This window comes from Canis lupus, unplaced genomic scaffold (genome assembly GCF_011100685.1).
Source record: "Canis lupus familiaris isolate Mischka breed German Shepherd unplaced genomic scaffold, alternate assembly UU_Cfam_GSD_1.0 chrUn_S1860H2057, whole genome shotgun sequence".
In the NCBI taxonomy this organism is placed as follows: Eukaryota; Metazoa; Chordata; class Mammalia; order Carnivora; family Canidae; genus Canis; species Canis lupus.
In genome coordinates this window covers 31,853-48,534 of record NW_023330721.1, presented here as the reverse complement: position 1 = coordinate 48,534, position 16,682 = coordinate 31,853, and the positions used below count along the sequence as shown (strand labels likewise).

The 16,682-nt window shown below is 43.1% G+C and overlaps 1 pseudogene; it reads right to left on the bottom strand.

The window, feature by feature from the left end:
- Positions 1-7,396: 7,396 nt before the first annotated feature.
- Positions 7,397-10,793, bottom strand: LOC119878721 (annotated as a pseudogene).
- Positions 10,794-16,682: the final 5,889 nt, after the last annotated feature.

The window sequence follows — 16,682 nt, the reverse complement described above, 5'->3', positions numbered from 1 at the left end:
AGAAAAATTATAAACAAGTTAGAAAAATTTGTTTCCAAGTTTTTCAATTGTACAGGTGAAGTTGTTTTTTTTTATTCGTAGAGACACAGAGAGAGAATGAGAGTCAGAGACACAGGCAGGGGCAGAAGCAGGCTCCATGCAGAGAGCCTGACATGGGACTCGATCCAGGGTCTCCAGGATCATGCCCTGGGCTGCAGGTGACACTAAACCGCTGTGCCACCGGGGCTGCCCCTGTTTTTTTTTTTTTTTTTAATAATTGATACAACATGCTCTCTCAGCAGCATGACTGTCTTTTGAAAAACATTTGCTCATTCATTTAAAAAAGTCACGTTTTCTTTAAAAGAATATTTTGGGTGTTAATTTTTCTGAAATTCTTGTCAGATAGCCCAGTACCACGTGTTACCTCCATAGAGAAAGGGTGAGCAAACTTGAAACAGTTGACTTTCATTTCCTCAAGATACCAATAGTGACCTGTAACTTTCTGATGTGTAGGCTGCTTGAGGGTGCTGGTGTCAATCCATTTGTTACATTTTATTACAGTTTAGTTTATTTTCTTAGATTAAAAAAATCAACCTAAGTAGAAGTTCTAAGAGTTCTTTGTATACCCCCAAAGGACTGTTTTTTTGTTTTGTTTTCTTTATAAAGATTTTATTTATTTATTCATGAGAGGCACAGAGAGAGAGAGAGAGAGAGAGAGAGTCAGAAACACAGGCAGAGGGAGAAGCAGGCTCCATGAAGGAAGCCTGATGTGGGACTGGATCCCAGGTCTCCAGGATCATGCCCTGGGCCGAAGGTGGTGCTAAACCACTGAACCACTGGGGATACCCACAAGGGATTGTTTTGTACACATATCTCACTTTGCAAATCATTAGTTGAAAGTATGTGTACAGAAATCCTATTGCCTGAAGGATAAGGCATCCTGAGTTGGGGATGGTAGTGTTCCCTGCTTGCCCCCACTCTCAGGTAGACATGAGAAATTGAGAGACATTTTCCTTCAGGAAGCAGCTTGGATGACTGACCTGCCTGTGTGGAAAGTTGAGCTATCATTTTCCATGTCGCCTCTGCCAGACCAATCCTGTGAGGAAAATACATTATTTCTTTGGGAAAGGGTGCCCCAGACTTTTGGACACCATTCATTTTCCACTTAAGCTTACTGAAGGCACAGAATAAAAACCCTCTTATGAGTTTCAACAATTCTCATGTGGTAAAAGTCCATTTGGATCCCGTAAAATAATTTTACTACTGGTAGCACAGAGGTGGAATGTCATGGGATCATCTAAGGGAGCAGCAATCTCCAATCAGTCTACCAAAAGCATAGTTCATGGGCACATGCGCCAGAAAACAATAGAACTTGTCACATAAAATTTTTGTGAGGATTACAGGAGATAATAAAACTGAAGCTTTGGTTATTTTAAATATATTATTCTTGTTCTATTCTTCTTATTAATTATCATTCTTATTTAGATAGCTTTTTTCCAAGTTTCTCCAGCATATCCTGATACATCTAGGATAACTAAAGGAGTCCTCAGATGATGCAACCTAAGGAAAAGGTGAGAACAGACACTCTCTTACCATTATGGCAAACAAGGTGGAATTATAATGGCTAGCATTTTTTGAGCACTTCTTTTCTGCCAGGCACTCTTCCAAGGGCTTTATGTGAATCTACTTATTTAATCCTTTCACAAGCATGCAAGTTAGGTACTATTATTGCCTGCATTTTATAGCTAAGAAAATTAACTTATAGAAGGAATCTGAAAAATTTATCCAAGGTCACCCAACTTAGAGAACCGAGGTCAAGTCCCGACAATCTAGATTGCAGCAGGATGTGAATCCTGAAAATATGAAAAGTCTGGCTATATTTTAAATAATCTCCTTTGAGGTGATGGGCAGTGGGCCCTTATGTCCTGTCCCCCCCTCCATTCTTGACATAAAACTCCTTGGAGTCATGTAGCAGTGAAATACAATGTAGATGAATGGCCAGAAACCTAGTGGACACTCAAAGAGAAGACCCTGCACTTTAAGATATTATCTTAAAGGGTGGAAATGAGGGGAAGAGGTCCTAAGTAGAGTAAGAGAGACCAGAAGTGGGATCCAGGTTGGAGTATCAGCTTTTCTGAGTAGGTAGCCCAAGGGGTATCCCGAGTAGGGTTACAACATTAGAAGTTGTTTTCTATTTTGTGCTGTTTACAAATGCCCTGGCCAGGGACAGAATGATTGAAATCCAGTCTATTGCTCAGCTCGCCAATTCTGTGGATAGTTCTGGCAAAAGGAAATGAGAAAGAATATCCAGTACAGTAAGAGTGTAAAGGGCAGGGGGGGAACCTGGGTGGCTCAGTCCATTAAGTGCAGGACTCTTGGCTTTGGCTCAGGTCAGAATCTCAGGGGCGTGAGAACCAGTTGGCCTGGGATTCTTTCCCCTATCCTGTCCCTCCCCCTGTGGTCCTCCCCACCACCACCATTCTTGCACACATGTGTGTGTGCCATAAATAAATAAATAAATAAATAAATAAATAAATAAATAAATATCTTAAAGAATGTAAAAAGATGAGATATTGAGAGACATTTTGAAAATGTGTTCATATGTGTTTGGTTGATCTCTGATAAATAAAGTCTGGAATCTTAGAGATCATAGTAGAGTTGTATACATGGAGATGATGACTAAGTTTGTGGGATCAGATTCATTTTCCTTCAAGTGAGTTTAGGTCAGGAAGAGAAGAGACTGAGGGAAGGATCTAGGGGTAGTAACTAATAAAATGTCACACAGAGGAAAAAAAGGCGATGAAGGAAAGTCAGAAGAAGTAGGAGGCAAATCATGGGAGATGAATGTCATAAAAACCTATTTAGTTAGAGGCACCTATTTGAGTTAGGTGAAAAAAAGTTTTAGTAGCTTAGTACACTATACACAAATAAGAAAGGGAAAACATCATCAGATTTTGTATTTAGAAGATCTTTGATGAATTAAGAGGAAGCAATTTGGGCCACGTGGTAGGGACAGAAGTCTTGCTGAGTTTTGAAGTGAGGGATGAGGAGATAGAAGCAAAAGTTTCGTGAATAAGAAAATTGGAGAGTGGGGAAATAACATGAGCCATTGCTGGGTTTGAGGAATTTTAGTTTTAGAAATAAAACAAAGAGGAAATATGTGTTTTTAATTTAATTTATTCTTTTAAATTTTAATTTTAAATTATTTTTAGGAATAAAATAAAGAGGAAGGATGAGCCAGAGCAATATAAAAACTAAAGTTGAAGGTCAGAAAGGTGGAACTAATAGAGCCAGACACTGGAAACCACAGAAAGCAGTGACATCAAGGACCCAACTGGAGAATAAGCCTTAGAAGAGACATTTCCTTCTTGGAAAATCAAAATATATAAGAAAGGAGAGGCAGGAGTGTAGATGAACTTTTATTTTTTGGGAAGCATTACATGAAGTGCGGAATGACCTTCAGTTTCTCAATGGAGGAGGAAGTAAGATAGGGAAGTTGGGGAGGGCAAAGATAGGCAAACAAGGAAAAGGGATTGGAAAGATTCTGGGGGTAGCCATTCTGAGAAATGGGAAGATAAATCAACCAAGGGAAAAAAAATAGCACAGAGCATTGTTCCTCGATAGATGTTTCCCGAGTACTATTTATCACATGATGTGGAGCTGTATGGATACAAGAGGGAGAGAAAACAGCTTTTCTTTTCCAGGTAAATCTATCTGGGGAGCCAATACACAAAAATAGCTGTAAAGGAAGAGGTATAACATAAGAACCAAGTGAATATATGCTGTAAATGCAAAATGAATGCAAAGGTAACTATGGGACTGTTTCTTGGAGGACATAGTAGTTCTTGAAGGGTACTTGGAACTTCAGCAGGCAAAGATGGTGGGTGGCTGTTGGGGAAGGTTACATTGAGCACATGAAGTCTTATGTGGATCATAAAGAAAAGGTAGGACAATAACCTTTTTGGATGTAGACATATAGGTAGGACATTACAAGCACAGAACTTAAAATCAACAGACCAAAAGTATGGAAGGGCCAAACCAGTTCACTTTTTACCCAGGACACAGTCTTCATGTAATTAGATCACATCGGGGTCCCCTTTCTAGAGAGCCTTGTGTGGCAGGTGGAAAAGTTGGGACTTTTCCCAGGAGACATGAGGAAGCCATTGGAAGTTCTGAAACTCGGGAAGAATGTAACTAAAGTGATGTTTTAGTAACATGATGGTAGCTGCCATGAAATACAGATTGGAAAGCTCTGTAACAGTCTAGGCAAGAAGCACTCAAGACTTTCTTCACTGTTTAAATCTGGTGAATGTTGTAATTACCAGGAGAAGCCTGTTTTACCCCATCATCATAAAGTCATCACTCCCCCCCTCACTTTTTCCTATCTTCGGTATCTTTGATTTCTGCTTCATTAATTCTTCCAAACTTTCAGTCTTCTTCTTAGCTCCTACCCTTTGCTGTTGGCCTTGTTTGGTTTGTCTTCCACTGCTCTATCTGTATGAGCTGTTCTGCTCTGTTCTTACTTGATTCAGAGAGTAAGCCTGCACATTTGGGCCTAGCCACAGGAGAGTCCAATCAACTGAGGACCTGATGTTCCGTTCCTAATGTTACTGCCATATTCCATAATATTTGCTAAGCTGTAATGGTCACTAATGTTTGATGTCATTTTATTGAATAAATTCAATAAAGTATTTCTTCTTTTTTCCATGGGATTATAACTAACAGATGAGCATGTCAAATTTAGTGTGGTTGTATTTTTGAGTAGGAGATAAGGATAGTTGCTCCAGTAACCCTATACGTTTATTAAGTTTTCACATAATTGTATTCGGACTTGAAAGTCTTTAAAATTAAATTCAGAAAATCATATATGTTAACTTGATCTTGAAGCTCACCTTGGAATACTAAAATATTGCCATTGGTTTTCTGTCTGGATACATTGTTTTCTTATTTAATAAATTCTCAGTTTCTGCCTTCCCTTACAGTGACTTAGACTCTGAAACATAGTAAACATTTAAGTATATGAGGTGAAAATGTATATAAAAATGAATGGAAATGAATAGAAAGTAGTCTTGGATCTGGCATGTGGATATATCTACACAACAGTTTGTTCCCTCTGCCATTTGAATCCATAATAACCTTCCTTTAAAAGCATCATTACACTAGTTTCTAAGTATCTCAAAATTATCTTTAAGGCTTTAGGAAAGTAGAAATTTTGAGTAACTAATGCTTAATGCAAATTGTGCCAAAGGCAGTAAGAAAACATCGAGTACCTAAGATCGTCTTTTAAATTATATTTCATAAATGATTCACTCCTGCATTTCTGCTTGGACGCTTCTACATGAACTTTTTTTTCTTCCTTTTTCTTCAGTGAAAGAGGACAAACTTGGTTTTATCTCAAGAGCTCAAGAAAGGGTAAAAAATGGGTAGAAAGAAGTCTTTATTGTGGAAAATGAATCCATTTTGAAGTTCAACTGGAATAAGCAATTTTTGAATTTTGGGTAGACAATTTATCCAACTTCATAATTAACTTGATTATTTGATTTATTATGTAAACAAAGTATAATGTTTCTGAAAGCCTATAAATAATCACTTTTTCCAACCATGAAAGATTAAGTGAAAACAAAGGGAGTGAACAAAAAAGGGGGGGTCACAGATCTGTATCTGTATGGAGGCAGAGGGCAGTACTTTTGGGGAGTGCAATTTACATGAGCATCTGGGTCTTTTGTCATGTTTTGGATGGATGACCTGAGTCTGATATATTGGTGAATAGCATTAACAAAGGTCTGGTTGTCAAAGGCTAGAAAGAAAAATGCAATTAGCCACAGCAATGAGGTGATGTCTGTGTTTGGGGGAAAAAATCGACACCTAACTGGCAATAGAAAACACTGAAATGAATCAGTAAAAGGCCAGATTTTGTGTGTGTGCATGTGTGTGTGTATGTATTACATAATGATCTTAACTCAGTAGGATATGACAACATGTCATTTTTTGTTAATGTTTGGTTTATGTGATGCAAGTGAATGTGTACCTGTTACCAAAGAAATGACATGAACCCAATGAATTTTTAACTTGTAACACACCAACCTGACATTTGTAATACTGTTTGTTTCCATTTAAAGAAAATTAGAGGGATCCCTGGGTGGCGCAGTGGTTTGGCGCCTGCCTTTGGCCCAGGGCGCGATCCTGGAGACCCGGGATCGAATCCCACATCGGTCTCCCGGTGCATGGAGCCTGCTTCTCCCTCTGCCTGTATCTCTACCTCTCTCTCTCTCTCTCTCTCTCTCTCTCTCTGTGACTATCATTAAAAAAAATAGAAATAAATAAAAGTGCACTTGGAGTCCAAAAGAAGTTTGCTCTTTTTTTGGTCTAATTTTTTTTTCTTTATAAACCATGCTATCCATAGTAGAGAAGCATATCTAATCTTCCAATTAGGTCAGGCCCCAGGATAATCAATCTCTTTAACAGCAGATGCCTTGTTTTAGCAAATGAATGCTTGGTTTCAAAAGCAGTTTTGTGTTGAGAGAGGAGTGCAGTTGGCATGGGTGATTAGAACTCTTCTAAACCCTATAAAACGCTTCTGTAGATTGTTTTATGCCCACACTTTGTGAACTGAAGTAAATGCTGTATATCTCCATCTTGAAATGAACATGGCAGGGACTTTATACAGCCTGTGAGAACATCAACATGTATATAAATGGAATTATCTGAAGAAAAACATTTTTATGTCCATTTGAATTAAACCGTGATTTTGATACCATTTAAAACTAGTGAATATGTTTTTAGTTAGTGAGCTTCATATTAATTAAATATGCTTCTTAAGGAGTATAGCTTAATTATTGGGTTAGCATTTTTAAAACTGAAAACTACAATGGCAAGTTAACAGGATTCTTATATTTATTGTTTGGCCTACATTTACACGAATCTGCAAATGCCTCCCTTCATGTCTAATGCCTTTTCAGTTCTTTTTCACATCATGCGTCAATGAGCAGTGTGCAAGACAACTCTGAAATCAGGAAAAAATCATTTAATATTGAAGTTTATAAGCTGTATATTAAGTAAAAACTATAGATTGACTTTATTTTGCTCGAAACAACTAATTTAATATGTGTTGAAATATAGTGAAATACATTTCACTATGGTATAACAAAAAAAATCTCTAAGACTTCAGTAAATTATTTTACATAATGTTCAAAATCTGATTGCTAGACCTCATCAGTTATGCCTGAATGTGATACATAAAATAATTCAGAAGGCCACATGAATATTTATTTCCTTTTTTAAGCGAGTAGTCATATAATAAGAAGCATTGAGTTGAAACATTTGCAAAGTAGTTAAGAAAAAAAGCACTCACTTGCATATTTGAGATGTTTTCATTTCAACTTTATTGTATAATAGTTCTACCAATACTTCTCCCCTCTTAAAAATTGTTTCAATCGTGTCTAATCTGTGGAAAGTTAATATTTTCCATAGTGAAAGTGGATAAGACAGCTGAGGAAAAATTAAAAGCATATAGTCTTTAATTTAAGAAACATTTGATACTAATTACTTCCTACCCTTCACAAGACTTAAATGTTGGTGAATGTATAGGATTACATTACTTTTTTAAGCAAGGTTTTAAGGCCAAATTTGGTAGATAAGGTAGAGGTCCGGTAAGATGAGATTTTTAAAATACAAGCATTTTTTTAAATACAGTCATTCTTTATAATACCAAATACCAGAATAGAACTGTGGCAATCCACTTGTGCTTATTCTAACTCATAATAGCATTTTTTCTTTCTTTTTTTCTTTCTTTCCATTTATTTATGCGAAAAATCCACTTTAATAATCTAGCTTCAGCTCAGTTGACAACTTCTCAAGTGTAAGAGAAGTCTTTCCAAGAGGCCTCAATCCACTAAGAGGTTACAGCTCAGAGAAGGGAAGAGCTCCAAGAAGCCCTGGAAGGGGCTGATGGTCTGGAGGACTCCTGAGGTGCAGGCGGTCTCCTGGATGGAGTACATGGCCAGCTGGGGGCTGCCTAAATCTAGAAGCTGCAGGCCCAGCCGAGAAGCCAAGAGAGGTCCGATGGTGGTCCCACAGGGAGAGGCATTCCGCACCATGAGATCCTGCAGGGGCACCCCGACACTGTTGGCCACCTGTCAGATCAGGGCCTCGGAAACCGCATTCGAGGCACAGCGCTGCTTGCTGTTCACCATGATCACAGGGCCCTTGTGGAAAAGGGGCCTGTGGTTCTCCTCGTGCTTGTCTGGGTGGTTGGGGTGCACGGCGTGGGCCACGTCTGCGTTGATCATGTAGAATTTGGGGATGGCTTCCTCTACCCCCGTCAGGTGCTGGGAGGGGGCCGAGATGCGGCGCAGCACCAGCTGTCAGCAGTGACTGAGCCCCCTGGGCACCCTCGGAGCCCGCCTCTTCGTTGTCATAGAGAGCGACCATGCACAGTGGGGCTCCAGGGCCAAAGAGGCAGGGGCCACACAGGAGTCGATCAAAGCCTGCAGGGCACAGAAGCAGCTGTGCAGATTGTCTAGCCAGGCGCAAAGATGAACTCCTCATAGGCACCAGCCAGGACCGCAGGCTGCGTGCCAGCAAGGCCCAGCTCCACCTCCAAGATCTCCTCGGGGCTCAGTCCCAGAGGGGCCACAGAAGGGACATGAGAAGGAGTGGTGGCGGTCATCTGCAGCATTGAGAAGCCCAGGCTCAGGAGTCCCCTTCTCCAGCTCCTCCGGGACAGCTGCGGCAAGAATGGGGACTAAGGGCAGCTCCCTGTGGGGCCCAAAGTTCTCGTTGACATTTCACGGCAGAGGGATGGCCAGGTGGGGGATGGGGAGAATGGGCCGGTGCACGTGCCCCAGCCGCTGACCCAGCCGGCCTGAGGGAGGGCACTTGACAAGGACGCGTCCAGTCAAGGTCAGGTCCCCGTCGGACCGGGTGCTCCAGATCCCACAGCAGAGGTCTCCACGCCAACCTGCTGGAAGCCCACCTGGCTACGGCGGGAGCGCCGTTGCACCCGGAGGCAGGGACTGTCCAGGTGGACCCCGGTGAGGCTGAAACCATTGCCAGGAACACCCTGGCCTCCCACAGCACAAGCGATGATCTGATGATCGTGGAGGAGCTCCCGGGCAGGAAGTACTTGCTCTCCGGCTTGATATCCCAGCTCTCCATCTCTTTGAGTTCATGGAAGGCAGCCTGGAGGAGGCGGCTGCGGCACTGGGCCACCGCGTGGAAAGGAGGGGGCTTTTTAAATTTATTATTATTTTTTTACAAATTTATTTTTGTTGGTGTTCAATTTGCCAACATATAGAATACCACCCAGTGCTCATCCCCTCAAGTGACCACTCAGTGCCCATCACCCAGTCACCCACACCCGCCGCCCACCTCCCCTTCCACCACCCCCTAGTTCATTTCCCAGAGTTAGGAGTCTCTCATGTTCTGTCTCCCTTTCTGATATTTCCCACTCATTTGTTCTCCTTTCCCCTTTATTCCCTGTCACTATTTTTATATTCCCCAAATGAATGAGACCATATAATGTTTGTCCCTCTCTGATTGACTTACTTCACTCAGCATAATACCCTCCAGTTCCATCCACGTCGAAGCAAATGGTGGGTATTTGTCATTTCTAATGGCTGAGGAAGATTCCAGTGTATACATACACCACATCTTCGTTATCCATTCATCTTTCGATAGACACTGAGGCTCCTTCCACAGTTTGGCTATTGCGGACATTGCTGCTAGAAACATCGTGCAGGTGTCCCGCGTTTCATTGCATCTGTATCTTTGGGGTAAGTCCCCAGCAGTGCAATTGCTGGGTCGTAGGGCAGGTCTATTTTTACCTCTTTGAGGAACCTCCACAGTTTTCCAGAGTGGCTGCACCAGTTCACATTCCCACCCACAGTGCGGGAGGGTTCCCCTTTCTCCGCATCCTCTCCAACATCTGTGGTTTCCTGTCTTGTTAATTTTCCCCATTCTCACTGGTGTGAGGTGGGATCTCATTGTGGTTTTGATTTGTAGTTCCCTGATGGCAAGTGATGCAGAGCATTTTCTCATGTGCGTGTTGGTCATGTCTGTGTCTTCCTCTGTGAGATTTCTGTTCATGAGATGACAGAAGGTTTAGTTAGAAAGGACAGATCACATTTCCTGCTGTTTGACTTTCATTTTGTTTTCTCCAGTTTGAATTACTGAAAAAGAAATGGGAAGGATCAGTTAGCATTCCTCACGCCACTAAGGAGGCTTCCTGTCAAATTATATGGAAGGTGGGTATAACTCCTCATTTTGTTGTATGAGACTATTTTTAAATTTTCTGGAGAGATAATTGGAGAATCGCTCAAGCATGTTTGAGGATCCGGAGTGATCCTCCCGGAGGAGATGGAGAAGATGCTGAAAGCGGCGCCCGCCGAGCAGAGCGGCTCCTGGAGCCCAGGGAGCCGCAGGCGGAGCTCCCGGCAGGCCCGGGCGGAGGAGCGGAGGAGGCGGGAACCGGTGCGGCGGAGGCGACACAGGAGAGCGCAGGAGGCAGCAGCTGGTGGAGAAGGAGGTCAAGATGCGAGAGAAACAGTTTTTCCCAGGCACGACCCCTGCCCCGCTACGGTGCCAGTCCCGAAGGAGGACTTTGACCTGAAGACCCACGTCGGAGTGTCGGCGGCGCCGCTGGCTGCCTGCGCGGTGCTTAGCAGCCAGGTCTGCCGGTCCTCGGTCGAGATGCTGGCGAGATTCAGTCCTGGCAGAAGCGCCGGGTTGGCCTCGACCGGCTCAGGCGCACCCTTTCCCGTTATGTGGACAGGCACGAGCCGGAGCTGAAGGGGGTCATCTGCTTCCCAGGCCATCGCGGAAGTGTACGCCGACCCCCTGCGCAGTGCGGCAAGAGCCCGAACCCAGCCCTCACCTCCGGGTGAAAGCCCCCGCCGCGGTGCTGCAGGGTGGCCCCGCCCGCGAGGGCACGCGCACCTGGACGGACGTCATCGTCCCGGGGCGGAGGCCTACACTCAGCTCCTGAACTGACTGTGGTCGGGGCCCCGGACTCTGCTGCCCCCCGAGACAGAGCCGCACGCTGGGCCCTCGGCCACGCGGGAGCGCTCCCCGGGCCCTGGGGGGTGGGGGGAGCGGAGCGCCGCCGGGGCTCCTGTGCCAGGCTGCGTGCTCTTCTGTACGGAGCTCGGCCCCTAACGTACCGGCCAATGGATAAAAAGTGGGGAGGCTCCTGGGAACTCAGAATTTGCAATAACCCTTCGGGGTCCTGACCCAGGCCTGCCCGGGCTGAGGAGCCGGTGCAGAGGGGGCCTCGAGCTCTGACCGGCCCCTGCGCTCCCCAGCCCGTGTTCTCTTTCACAAAGGACAAATTATGGTACCGGAATCTGCCAAAGATCCCCTCCTGCCTCCGCCCCCTTTGCAGGCCTCGTAGGCTGAGGAGAGCCACATCCAGATTGGGGAACCAGCTCAGGCGGTGCACTTGTCAAACCCCGCTCCACCCTGCTCTCCTGCATTTTATTACTTTGTTCAAGGGCCAGAGACCTCAGGTGTCATCCTTGAGGTCCCAGCCCCGTCCCCTTTTTGCAGACCCCAAACTCTGATCTCCATGGTGACTGCTTCACCGCCATGGTTACAGACTCCTAGCCTGGGCTCTGTGGCTCTGCCCATGCTTCTACTGTGGGCCCACCTGAGGGTACCTCCTGCCATCTCTCCAGCCCAGGACCTTGTGCTTCTCACGCTGGGAGTGGGGGAAGGGACCAGACACCCCCTCTTTGCCCTCCACCTGTGTCTCCAGGCCTGATGCACAGCATGTGGCCCCCCAGCCCAGCCCTCTCCCTTCCACTGGTGCTTGCTTGCCAGGACGAAGCGGACTGACGAGACTGGAAGAGGAAGGGAGCTGATGGGAACTGCGGCTACACGGGTTCTGTACAGGCTGGGTTTCTAACAGGGTTGGAGGGCTGCTCAGACGCTCCAGGGAGAACCTGAGCAGGAGAGGCAGCAGAGAGAGATCCTGAGGTGTGCTGCCCCTCCCTTCAGCATCAGAAGGGTGACAGAAATGGAGAGCAGAGGACCAGGCCACCAGCTGCCTGGCCTTGGCCCTTCACACCTTAACACTAAGCCCACCTCCTTGCCCACCACTGGGCAGTGGCTGCCTAGGCCCCAGGCTGGGTGACTTTCAGTATTTGTAAGCATCTGAACAGAATAATAAAGCATTTGGAGTACGTGTTTGGGGAAAAAAAAGAGGAGGGTGGGTGACTCAAGTGATTGAAGCATCTGCCTTTGGCTCAGGTTGTGATCCTGGGGTTCTGGGATCGAGTCCCACACCAGGTTCCCCGCAGGGAGCCTGCTTCTCCCTCTGCCTATGTCTCGGCATTTCTCTCATGGATAACTAAATAAAATATTTTAAGAAAAGAATATTTGAGGATCATGACAAAAAGAAGAAAACTTGATTATTGATTATCAAATAATAACTTGGTATCTGATTACTGCTTATAATCAGTATATATATATATATTGCCAATATATATTTTGGCCAAATATATTGCCAATAATATATTTGCCAATATATATTTTGCCAAATATATTGCCAATTATATATTTTTATTTGTGATATTATGTATGTATTAAACATTTCAGTATTTAATATGAGTGGAATACATTTTTTTAGCTGTTTGAGGAAAAAAGAAAGCGAGAGAGGCTTTCCACATCAGTCCCTGAGTTGTAGCAGTTTTAGTGTGAAATGCTTGAAAACACATGATGTTTTTAACTGTCATATTTAATTCTTATACATGTTTGGCTAAGTATGAAGTAATAGAAATCAGAAGCATTTTTTATGTGGTTGGAAACTGGCTGATTTTATTAGTCATGAAGTTTTAAAAGGTAGTGACTCGAGCTCTGAGATATATCTTCATTTCTACTTTAACCTTTAAAATTATTTAGATACAAAATTATTTGCTGCAACAAGGTAATGTCAATTATGAGGGTTATTACTTTTGGATTTTAAAGCACTTGAGTTTACTTTACTGGGTTAGTAAAATTGTCTTTAAAAATATCCATATCTACTTATAATTCCTCAGGAATTAAAAATATTAATGATAAAATGTAATTAAAACAGAGATTTCATCAAGAGGAGATATGGTAGCAAATAAGCACGTGAAAAGTTGATTGGCTTATTAGTAATTATGGATTTGCAAATTATAAACCAAAATTAAATACCATTATATACCATTGAATACCATTAAATACCATTAAGTATTATATTATTAGAGTCGCAAGGAAAAAAAAACATCCTAAGTGCTGATGAAGATGCAAAACAACTGTAACTCTCATACATTGATTGCTAGTGGGAATACAAAATGGTTCGACCAACATGGAATACAATTTCTCAGTTTGCAGTTTTTTAATATTTTATTTATTTGTTCCTGAGAGACACGAGAGAGAGGCAGAGACGGCAGAGGGAGAAGCAGGTTCCCTGCTGGGAGCCCGTCGTGGTACTCGATCCTGGGACACCTGGGGTCATGAACCAAGCCGAAGGCAGACGTTCAACCACTGAGCCACCCAGATGTCCCATATGATTCCATTTAAATAATAACATTTTGGAAAAGACAGGAACTATGGGTGCAGAACACAGGCCAGGGTCACCAAGACACAGGGAAAGGAGATTGACTACAAAATGCTGTGAGAGGACATTTTCAGGGGACAGAAGTGCTCTGTATCTTGATTGTGGCATATGTACCTACCTACATACGCTCAAGAATACTCACTGATCTATAAACTCAAAAAGGTGAACATGATGCAAGTAAATTATGCTTCAATAAACCTGACAAAATAAAGCATTCATGATGTTATTTTTAAAAAAGTCTTATTTGTGGATTTCAAAGTTCCCAAATATTCTGAATGAGTGGAATTAATATTATAGGGCTGATTCTGCTGAGACTTCAACTTTAGACTTTGTTTAAAAGGGATGTAAATTAAAAAAATAAAGTGTGTTTGGATGGTTCCCTTGGTTAACCATCAGACTCCTGGTTTCATCTCAGGTTAAGAACTCAGGACCCTGAGACCCACTGCTAACCCTGAGCTGGCTCTGCAGGGAGTTTGCTTGAAGATTCGCGCCTCTGCACCTTCACACCACCTGTGGTTCAATCTCTCTCTCACTCTCAAGTAAATGAATAAGTCTTAAAAAAAAGGCATGTACATTTTCAGAGGTAACCAATCAGAAAATAACGTCTGTATCATGTAAGGGTTAAAGGAATTAGAAAAAAAATAGCCCGAACAAATTTGATTTTTTTAAAGATTTTATTTATTTATTCATGAGAGAAGCAGAGACACAGGCAGAGGGAGAAGCAGGCTCCCTGCAGTGAGCCCGATGTGGGACGCGATCCTGCATCTCCAGGTTCACATCCTGGGTTAAGGCAAATGCTAAACCCTTGAGCCACCAGGGGATCCCTTTCTTTTTTTTTCCCAATCAATAAACATTCGTTGCCCATTTACAATGTGCTAAACACTAGGCACTGTGCATACAGACAAAAGGCGCACTGACTGCTCCCAAGGAGTTTATTAACAAGTTGGGGCCACAACAAAATAAATAGTTAAAATACGATGCGGTCAGAAGGGAGGGGGCAAGATGGCAGAAGAGTAGGGTCCCCAAGTCACCTGTCCCCACCAAATTACCTAGATAGCTTCAAATCATCGAATTTGGCCTGAGATTTAAAGAGAGAACAGCTGGAATGCTACAGTGAGAAGAGTTTGTGCTGCTATCAAGGTAGGAAGACGGGGAAAAAAGAAATAAAGAAACAAAAGGCATCCAAGCGGGAGGGGCCCCGCAAGGAGCCAGGCAAAGGCCGGGGGCGAGTGTCCCCAGGACAGGAGAGCCCCGTCCCAGAGAAGCAGGAGCTTCACCAATCTTCCCGGGGAAAAAGGAGCCCGCAGTGAGTTAGAGCAGGACCCCAGGAGGGCGGGGATGCCCCCAGGCTCCCTGGGACACTAACAGAGCACCTGCAACCTCCAGGAGAGTGCACCGAGGTCCCTATAGCACTGCAGCATGAGCATGGCTTGACACAGGATCAGCTCAGAAGGGGCTGCATGGCCAGGAGCATGAATCCAACAGCACAGGCCCAGGGAGCACAGGGCGCTGGGGACAACACCCAGGATCCAGCCTCCCCTTGGGACAGTCAGAGGCCGGGAGGGGTCAGGATACAAAATCAATGCCCAGAAGTCAGTGGCATTTCTATACACTAGCAATGAGACTGAAGAAAAAGAAATGAAGGAGTCCATCCCATTTACAATTACAACCCAAAAGCATAAGATACCTGGGAATAAACCTAACTAAAGAGGTAAAGGATATATACCCTAAAAACTATAGAACACTTCTGAAAGAAATTGAGGAAGACAATTGACAGGGATAAAATAAAGGGGAAAGAAGAAAAAATGAGAGGGAAGTATCAGAAAAGGGAGACAGGACATGTAGACTCCTAACTCTGGGAAATGAACTAGGGATGGTGAAAGGGGAAGAGAGCATGGGGTGTGGGTGAATGAGTGATGGGCACTGAGGGGGGCACTTGACGGGATGAACATGGGTGTTATTCTGTATGTTGGCAAATTGAATACCATAAAAATAAATTTATTATAAAAAAAATTCTAAAAAATTTTTCTTAACTATCTACTTTTCTAGTTGATCTCATGTGGAAAATTAAGCTGATTTCTTTTACAATCCTTTTACATAAGTGAGAAGATAAGGTATTTAATACTCTTTCATATTTATAGATCATCTTCCAAATTACAGCCAATATGATTTTTTATTTGGCAACAAACATTTTAAAAAATCTAATGAACAACAACAACAAAAAATCTAATGAACAAAAATTTGAAGAAAGAGAAAAATGCTCCACATTTGGCACTCAGTCCAAGGTTGACACTGTAAAGATTTTCTTCTTTCTTATTCTTTACTAAATTAAGAGTTATCTTTATGTTTAAAAAAAATGAGATTGCACATAAGGAGCAAAACTTCAAAATTACTTAAAATAGAAGTGTTTCATTGAATTGTTTTATATCGTTTTAATTTGGGTGAAGTAATTGTAAATGGGATGGACTACTTTATTTCTCTTTCTTCAGTCTCATTGTTAGTGTATAGAAATGCCATTGTTTTATGGGCATTGATTTTGTATCCTGCCACACTACCAAATTGCTGTATGAGTTCTAACAATCTTGGAGTGGAGTCTTTTGGGTTTTCTATGTAGAGTATCATGTCATCGGTGAAGAGGGAGAGTTTGACTTCTTCTTTGCCAATTTGAATGCCTTTAATGTCTTTTGTTGTCTGATTGCTGAGGCAAGGACTTCCAATACTATGGTGAATAGCAGTGGTGAGAGTGGACATCCCTGTCTGGTTCCTGATCTTAGGGGAAAGGCTCCCAGTGCTTCCCCATTGAAAATTATATTTCCTGTGAGATGTTCGTAGATGGCCTTTCAGATGTTGAGGAATGTTCCCTCTATCCCTACACTCTGAAGAGTTTTGATCAGGAAATGGATGCTGTATTTTGTCAAATGCTTTCTCTGCATCTAATGAGAGGATCCTATGGTTCTTGGTTTTTCTCTTGCTGATATGATGAATCACACTGATTGGTTTACGAGTGTTGAACCAGCCTTGTTCCCCGGGGATAAATCCTACTTGGTCGTGGTGAATAATTTTCTTAATGTGCTGTTGGATCCTATTGGCTAGTATCTTGTTGAGAATTTTTGCATCCATGTTC